The sequence below is a fragment of the Calonectris borealis genome, chromosome W (genome assembly GCF_964195595.1).
Source record: "Calonectris borealis chromosome W, bCalBor7.hap1.2, whole genome shotgun sequence".
In the NCBI taxonomy this organism is placed as follows: Eukaryota; Metazoa; Chordata; class Aves; order Procellariiformes; family Procellariidae; genus Calonectris; species Calonectris borealis.
The window spans coordinates 55,870,875-55,879,462 of NC_134351.1; positions in this window are offsets into that span (position 1 = coordinate 55,870,875).

The following is an 8,588-nucleotide window of genomic DNA, read 5'->3' on the forward strand; positions in this document are numbered from 1 at the left end:
CAATATCTGCCATCACCCATCTGTCTAGTCCAAAGACAGATTATCCAACTGCATTAAAATTCGTGTTAAGTCTCTTCTGGACATTTTCCTTTAGTTAAAGGACCTTCTATTCTCTTAGACTTGTTAAAGTATTCTGTACTTGCCTCTGTATCTGCACTGTGAATGTTTAGCAAAGCCTTCTTCACCTCTCTCCCAGCAAGGTAGGGTTTTTTATTGTTATTGCTGCCATTAGCTATATTTAAAGACACACATGAAGTGTATGTTTACAATAGATACACAAGCAGATCTAACCAGAGGTTTGCAAATAATGATTCAAATGAATGTTAGACTGCATCAGGTACATCTTTCAGTGTTCTTCCCAAACTTCACTGGCTCTACAGAGAATACTCTCAGCATCTTGTACGCACTCCACTGTCATTTCTGTAACCCAACTATGGTAATTGTAGCAATCGTGTCGAGGCAAGGAATATGTTAAAAGTAATGTGGGAGTATTTCTGTAGTGAATAAACTGGTGCCATCTTTCCAGAATAAAGCACATGGCACTAAGATTCAAAAGACCTCCTTGCTGTACTCAAGATGTACTTTTAAATAAAAAACACAAAGGGCTGCTGGTAAGGACTGTATTGCAACTACTTACAGTCTGCTCACACCTTTACTTAGAAAGATACTGTTAGCATTCGAGTGATCTGCTCTCAGCCATACCTAATCTTGGAGATTCCCTTTGGACTGTCACTTTCCTGAGTTAAGAAATATTGTGCTCTGATAAATTTGTATAGCAGCTGCTTTCCTCTAGGAGGGGCCTAAACTCTGCAGAAGCCCCCACACCTACTGGCTGTGAGCAGATTATGGGCAATTAATTTATAGTGCTCCAAATTGGGCTCTGAACTGGAGGTTGGAACATAGAGGTTGTGCAAAAGAAATAAACATAAATTAAACACTTTCTGATGTAGTCGTCAAACAAAAAAAATCATAAATTATACCTCATCTTGAGCTGCTTGGCTGGATTGCACAACCAAATATTAGTGACAATCAAGTCACCATTACTTGATTGGATTTGTTGTTTATAATCAAGATCAAACTAATAGTATGGGCAGGTGGTACTTCAAAAGGTCAACTTAGATTTTTCTAGATGCTCATAAAGCAATAATCCCATGATTGAGATGCCTACACTAATTAAAAACACCCAAACTGGCTTAGGCTACAGCTTCATGATGGGCCAGTTGAACAGCCCAATATTCCCAAAAGACATAGGCCATACTCTTCCTCTTCACCCACCTGTACTGGTTTTGGCTGGGGTAGAGTTAATTTTCTCCATAGTAGCTAGTATGAGGCTATGTTTTGGATTTGTGCTGAAAGCAGCGTTGATAACACAGGGATGTTTTCATTCCTGCTGAGCAGTGCTTACACAGACTCAAGGCCTTTTCTGCTTCTCACCCCACCCCACCAGTGAGCAGGCTGGGGGTGCACAAGAAGCTGGGAGGGGACACAGCTGGGACACCTGACCCCAACTGACCAATGGGGTATTCCATACCATATGACATCATGCTCAGCAATAAAAAGCTGGGGGAAGAAGAAGGAGTTATGGCATTTGTCTTCTCACTGTTATGCATGATGGAGCCCTGCTTTCCTGGAGATGGCTGAATCCCTGCCTGCCGATGGGAAGGAGTGAATGAATTCCCTGTTTTGCTTTGCTTGCACGCGCAGCTTTTGCTTTCCCTATTAAACTGTCTTTATCTCAACCCACGAGTTTTCTCACTTTTACCCTTCCGATTCTCTTCCCCATCTGTGGTGGTGCATTTCCCCCCTTCCCCTGGGCCACTCTACGATCTCGGGAACTCCTGTTAGGCCTTAGCCATTGTGTAACGAGTTGGGCGGTTGAGCGTCCCTTGACCGTACCAGGCATGCTTGCATGGCTAAGGTGGGGAGCGGCACTGATCGTACCAGGGACACCGGCTACCTGATCAAGGTAGGGAACGAGAGCAGGGGATAATTCGTCATCCCTGACAGCCCTGAAGCATTCCCTACCTAAACCATAGCTCATCAAGTGGAACGATACCATGGTTACCGTGGAACAATACCATAATTACTATCCCGGACCACCCCGGATAGTGGCCAGGATGGAAATTTACTGATGACTAAAGCCAATCATCTTGCAAACCTATAAACAGTGGTCCCAAGCGAGACCCTTTGAGCTCTCCTGGACCGCAGCGGGCTGCGCCCAGAGTCTCCCTCTGAGTGGGACGCCTCTCAGAGTTCACAAACTCTCAAGTTTGCGATATTCGGAGGACCATCAGGACCTGGGCTGAAACACTCCTAGGCCGTTGAGAACACAACCCTTCGCCCGTTGAGAAATGCCAAGACATTTAACGTGAGTATTTCACAGACTCGAGGGGAATTTTTAACAGGTACCTTTATCTAGTTTTAGGCCTTTATGCTTTATAAACTTATTTAGCTTTGGGCCCTTATGTGTGAATTGATCTAGATCTTTTGTGTGTTTGTGTGTATTGATTTAGATAACCAGTAAATAATAAGCATAATCTGTAATTAAGTCGCTTTAGTAATTGTAGTAAACTTGATTACCTCGCTTTGTAACTGTTAAATTAGTCAATGATTAAGTGCTGTCAAAATCTTATGATCTACCTTAAAACTGTGAATGAACTTTAGATTGCTGCTAAACACATATAACCCCTTAGGCATAAACCGTTGACCAGGTCTGAGACTAGGGGTAGATCCAGCCGCACCTAGACTCCTCTCTGAGAAGGAGTTTAGAAAGCAAGGGGGTCTACCCTGAACCTCCTGACTCAACGGGAGGGTCTCCCTTACCCTTTTTGTTCTCGGTCTTTCTATAAATCATTCCAACACAATTCTGACACGATTCTCCCTGTGTATACTTAATCCATGTAATGAGTAATAGAGTGACCCTTGCCATCGAATTCTGTTAAGTCGCGCTTTTACAAATTTCTATTAAAATCACTTTTTGCTAATATCTTTGCCAGTGATTCTTTAAGCGGCCTCAAAACCACTTATTCGTGACACTATCCCACCAGGGGGGAGTGAGCAAGGGGCTGTGTGGGGCATAGCTGCCACGACGGTCCTTTTAGGCACCAAACATGGGGCTCAAAGGGTTTGAGATAACAGCAGATTTAATCAGAGAGTATTAGAAGGGATTTATAATTATTCTAACTGTTTAACAGTTGCTGGTCGCGATATTGACTTATCTGTTCTTGACATTAGTTTAGTTGATCTGTGCCATGCTCCCTTTTTCACTGTACATGTTTAAGACTGGTTTTGGCTTTTTCAGTTTGCAGTGCTCTGTAGCACTTAGTGATGTTTTGCCTGGGAGATTTATTATTAAAACACTGGCCTTTATCTTAATCTGGTATTTGGCCTCTGCACTGACACCATTACTGTGTTTTGGGAACCATCTCATGGACACAATTAACAATTACACTTTTTCCTCTGAGAGGTTCTTGGTGGAGGAAAAACAGAAAGGCACCTTCACCACCTTCTTCTGTGATGTTTTCTCCCTCGTTACAATAACTCTTCAGTATCTTGAACATCCTTGGGTAACCAAAATAGTCCTATTGGTACTTCGTAGGAATAGTGTTTCAGCTTTTTCTAAGGTTAACCAACTATTTAGGAATATCACCCAGGCCCGGAGGCAGTGTAGTTGTATTGGGTCTGGCTGGGATGGAGTTAAGTTTCCCCATAGCAGCCCTGGTAGTGCTGTGCTTTGTAGTTGTAGCTAGAAGGGTGTTGATAACGCACCAATGTGTTGGCTACTGCTGAGCAGTGCTCCCACAGCATCAAGGCTGTCTCTCCAACCCCCCACCTCCAAAGGCCAGTAGGCTGGGGGTGGGCAAGAGGTTGGGAGGGGACAGAGCCAGGACAGCTGACCCCAACTGACCAAAGGGATATTCCATACCATATGACGTCATGCTCAGCAATAAAAGCTGAGAGAAAGGAGGAGGAGGGGGGCATTCGTTATTAAGGTGCTTGTCTTCCGAAGCAACCGCTACGCGTACTGAGGCCCTACTTCCCAGGAAGTGGCTGGACATTGCCTGCTGATGGGAAGTAGAGAATAAATCTTTTTGTTTCTGCGCACGGCCTTTGCTTTTCTTTACTAAACTGTCTTTATCTTGACCCACGAGTTTTTTTCATCTTATTTTCTCCCTCCTGTCCTGTTGAGGAAGGGGAGTGATAGAGCGGTTTGGTGAGCACTGGGCGGCCAGCCAAAGTCAACCCACCACAGTGGTTATGGATGACAAGGCATGTGGGAGAATATGGGCAGGTATCTAGAAAGGTTGTCACCTCTGATGGTCTGGGACCTCACTCCTGAACAAGTGTGGGATCCTGATGAAGTGATAGAATGTTTGAAAAAAGGATGTCCTGGCTATTCCAAAGAGGCACAACTTATCGCACTGTGCTGGGGCCTGGCCTATGCCTACTGAGCACTATTCAGCACTATTCAGCACCCTCAAGGAGAAGAGAGGGTCTCTGGATCTGAAGACATACAAACAGACACTGGGGCTAAACCGGAGACCCAGCCGTCAACTCTATCAGTCACCCCTGTAGTCAAGAAGAAACAATGGAAGCAGAGGTCAACTCATTTAGTAAGGGAGGAGGAAGCTTCTCCTAAGAGGGAGCAGGAAGGAGAATCAGAGGAAGCCTGTTCTCCAGCAGAGCAGTCACAAGAACAGGACGGGGAAGGGACTGAAATTGAGTCAGAAACCACCTAATCCCTTATCCCTAAAGTGAGCTGCGAGGTATGCAAAAAGATTTCATCCATCATCCAGGTGAGCATATTGTTACCTGGCTGCTCCGATGCTGGGATATTGGGGCCAATAGTTAGGAATTAGAGGGTAAGGAAGCCCGGCAGCTGGGATCCCTTGCTAGGAATAAGGCCATTGACAAAGGGATTGGAAAAGGGGCAGCAGTCCTCAGTCTTTGGCAGCGACTCCTGTTGAGTGTGAAGGACAAGTATCCCTTCAAGGAAGAACTTGCAAATTCCTGAAGCAAGTGGACCACCACTGAGGGAGGTATCCAGTATCTGAGGGAATTAGCCGTGGTGGAGGTGATCTATACCTTGTACCAGCTCTGGCATGCATCATGTCTGTCTATGAGTCAACTTAACTCACCAACCAGACATACATCAAACCCAGAAAAAAAATATATTTGTGCTAGGTTAGCCAAATGAATTAGCTTGCAGCAGGGTCTGGTAAGCACCAGACACAGTGTCGTGGTTTAACCTGGCAGGCAGCCAAATACCACGCAGCCGTTCACTCACTCCCCCCACCCCGCAGTGGGACGGGGAGAGAATCGGAAGGGTAAGAGTGAGAAAAACTCGTGGGTTGAGATAAAGACAGTTTAATAGAACAGAAAAGGGAAAATAATAATGATAATGATAAAATATACAAAATGAGTGATGCACAATGCAATTGCTCACCACCCGCGCTGACCAATAACCAAGAAGCGATCGGTACTTCCTGGATCACGCCTACCGTTCATATACTGAGCATGACGTCACATGGTATGGAATACCCCATTGGCCAGCTGGGCTGGCTGTCCTGATTATGTTCCCTCCCATCTCGTGTACCTAGCTCAGTCAGTAGGCACGGGAGCTGTCCTTGGACTAGGAGGGCACTTAGCAACAACTGAAAACATCAGTGTGTTATCAACATTCTCCTCATACTAAATCCAAAACACAGCACTAGGAAGAAATTTAACCCTATCCCAGCTGAAACCAGGACACACAGGAATTCCCTAGGAGCAGAGAAAGGGTAGGGAATGAGATCTCCCTCTTTTGGCAGCAACATATCATCAGCCTGGCTCAGCTGTTCACTAAATCACAGCCAGAGAGGGGAACTGAAAGCAGCTAGCTCCAATGACATAATGGAAGACTTTTCTTAATAGGGGATATAAACCCTGAAGTCATAAACTGTAAGAGATTGATAAGAAAAGCAAATAAACACAGGAGGTAGGAAAGTCCATGTAGATCGTTTAACTGAGGGTGACAGAAAGGTGTTTGTTCTGAAAAACAAAACCAAAAATCTTTAACTTCCATTGTGTTACTGGACTCTTACTAGCTGAAAATGCCAAAATCAATAAGTACACAAAACAGGGAAAAAGAAAAGTGTTTGAACAATATTTTGTCACATTTCTTAAAGGACATCTAGATTATGTAGTCACATAGTGAAAATACTTTGCGATCCAACAGTATCTGAGAGATGCTAAAACATCATCTACTAAAGCTAAATATTTTTAAACCAGCAGATCAGATAAATAACATCCAAGAATTTAGGAAGTTGGACAAGCCATACTATGGACCATTAATTTTTATTTCAGTGAGTTTTGAAATGCTGGAAAGTATTAGAAGATTGGAAGAAAGCTAACACTGCATGATTACAAAAAAATAAAAGGTGACAATCCAAATAATTGTAATATAGAACTTGGTAAGAAAATTAAAATATAGTGTCCTGGTTTCGGCTGGGATAGAGTTAAAAATTTCTTCCTAGTGCTGTGTTTTGGATTTAGTATGAGAAGAATGTTGATAACACACTGATGTTTTCAGTTGTTGCTAAGTACCCTCCTAGTCAAGGACATTCAGCTTAAGAAAAAAAAAAAAGCAAAACAAAACAAGTGTTGGGAGGGAGCACAGCCAGGACAGCTGGCCCAGCTGGCCAACAGGGTATTCCATACCATGTGACGTCATGCTCAGTATATGAATGGTTGGGCGTGTTCCAGGAAGTAGCGATCGCTACTTGGTTATCGGTCAGCGCGGGTGGTGAGCAATTGCATTGTGCATCACTCATTTTGTATATTCTATCATCATCATCATCGTCATCATCATTATTATTATTATTATTTTTCCCTTCCTTTTCTGTTCTATTAAACTGTCTTTATCTCAACCCACAAGTTTTTCTCGCTCTTACCCTTCCGATTCTCTCCCCGTCCCACTGGGTGTTGGGGGGAGTCAGCGAGCGGCTGCATGGTGTTTGGCTACCTGCTGGGTTAAACCATGACATATAGTTAAGATAATTAGTATCAGGCATGAATGTACTGAATAGAGGTCTTAAACTAATTTAGGATTAGGTTGAAAATCCAGATCATAAGAGTAATAGGGTCAAAGGAAAAAAATATGTAAGATACCTGACTTAGCAGTACACAACATTTTCATTTATATCTAGAACAATGCAAGAACATGATAGATTAAAAAACGAGTCTTAAGATACAACTAAACAGGGAATCAACTTTAAGTGCATTTCTGGTGGATTCCTGCAGACTTCATAATATTTAATATTTTTCCAATTACCTGAAGTTAAAAAAACTAAAGTTTTGCAGATGACAAAAGACTTGAGGGGAAAAAAATAAGCTATGTCTCATGTACAAACAATTTGGACCACTTAGTCATCACACAAAATAGGCAGAAAGAAGCTTTATGAGGTAGCCTCCTGTTGAAACAAAATGGTTTCCACCTGCCACAACTGCAAAGCTGTGACTGAAACCCAGGTGGAAGTGATAAAACCTCCCTATGTGGACACCTGCACCCAGACTGACCCCCTCAAGAACTGAAAGAGCTGCCCAGACCCAAAGTTGCATGGAACTCCAGAACCTGGAAGTCCCCCTAGGGTCCGAAGGCAGAGGTGGATGTCATGGGTGCAAGTGTGCCCAGCTGGAGGAACTCTTCAAGCAAGTGGCCATGTTACAAGAGGAGCTTAACAGGCAGTGCAGTATCTGGGCATCTGAGCGAGAGATCGATGCGTGGTGTTGTGTGCTGTCACAAGCTGAGCGACAGCCCTGCCTTCAGACTTTGCAAAGGGAAGGTAAGCTTGCTTCCAACCCTGAGGTGACAGACTCAATCAACTCACAAGACAAAGGAGACTGGACTCTTGTCTCTGCTCGGGGCAGGAGGAGGAATCTTCCCCCTTCCCCTGAAGTGCCCCTATGTAACAGGTATGATGCCCTGGGGCTGGAGAATGAAGAGAGAGTGAGTAATGGGCAAGACCCAGGAAAGGCCAACCGTGCAAAGTTGGTCTAACCACCCACCCGCATTAGAACCAGTGCCACCAGAAAAGTATGTAGGGTGTTAGTAATTGGAGACTCCTTGCTGAGAGGCACCGAAGCACCCATTTGTCGCCCAGACAATGTTTCTAGAGAAGTTTTCTGCCTGCCGGGAGCTTGCATCTGTAATGTCACAGAGAGGCTGCCGAGCCTGGTAAAGTCTGCAGACTATCACCTGTTCCTGCTATTCCAAGTAGGGTCAAATGATGCTGCAATGAGGCGACTCAGAAATATCAAAAGAGACTTTATGTCCCTTGGAATGATGTTAAAGGGATCGGGAGTACAGGCAGTGTTCTCTGTCCTCTCAGTCAGAGAAGGGGGTTCGAGAAAAAGGAGATTAATTGAACAGGTGAATGACTGTCTGCATAACTGGTGCCACGCTCAAGGTCTCAGCTTCTATGATCTTGGGCATACCTTTGAGAAACCGGGCCTGTTGACAACTGATGGGGCTCAACTGACCAAGTGGGGCAAGAGTGTCCTGGGCAACAAGCTGGCTTTAAACTAGATTTAGCGGGGGAAGGGGATGG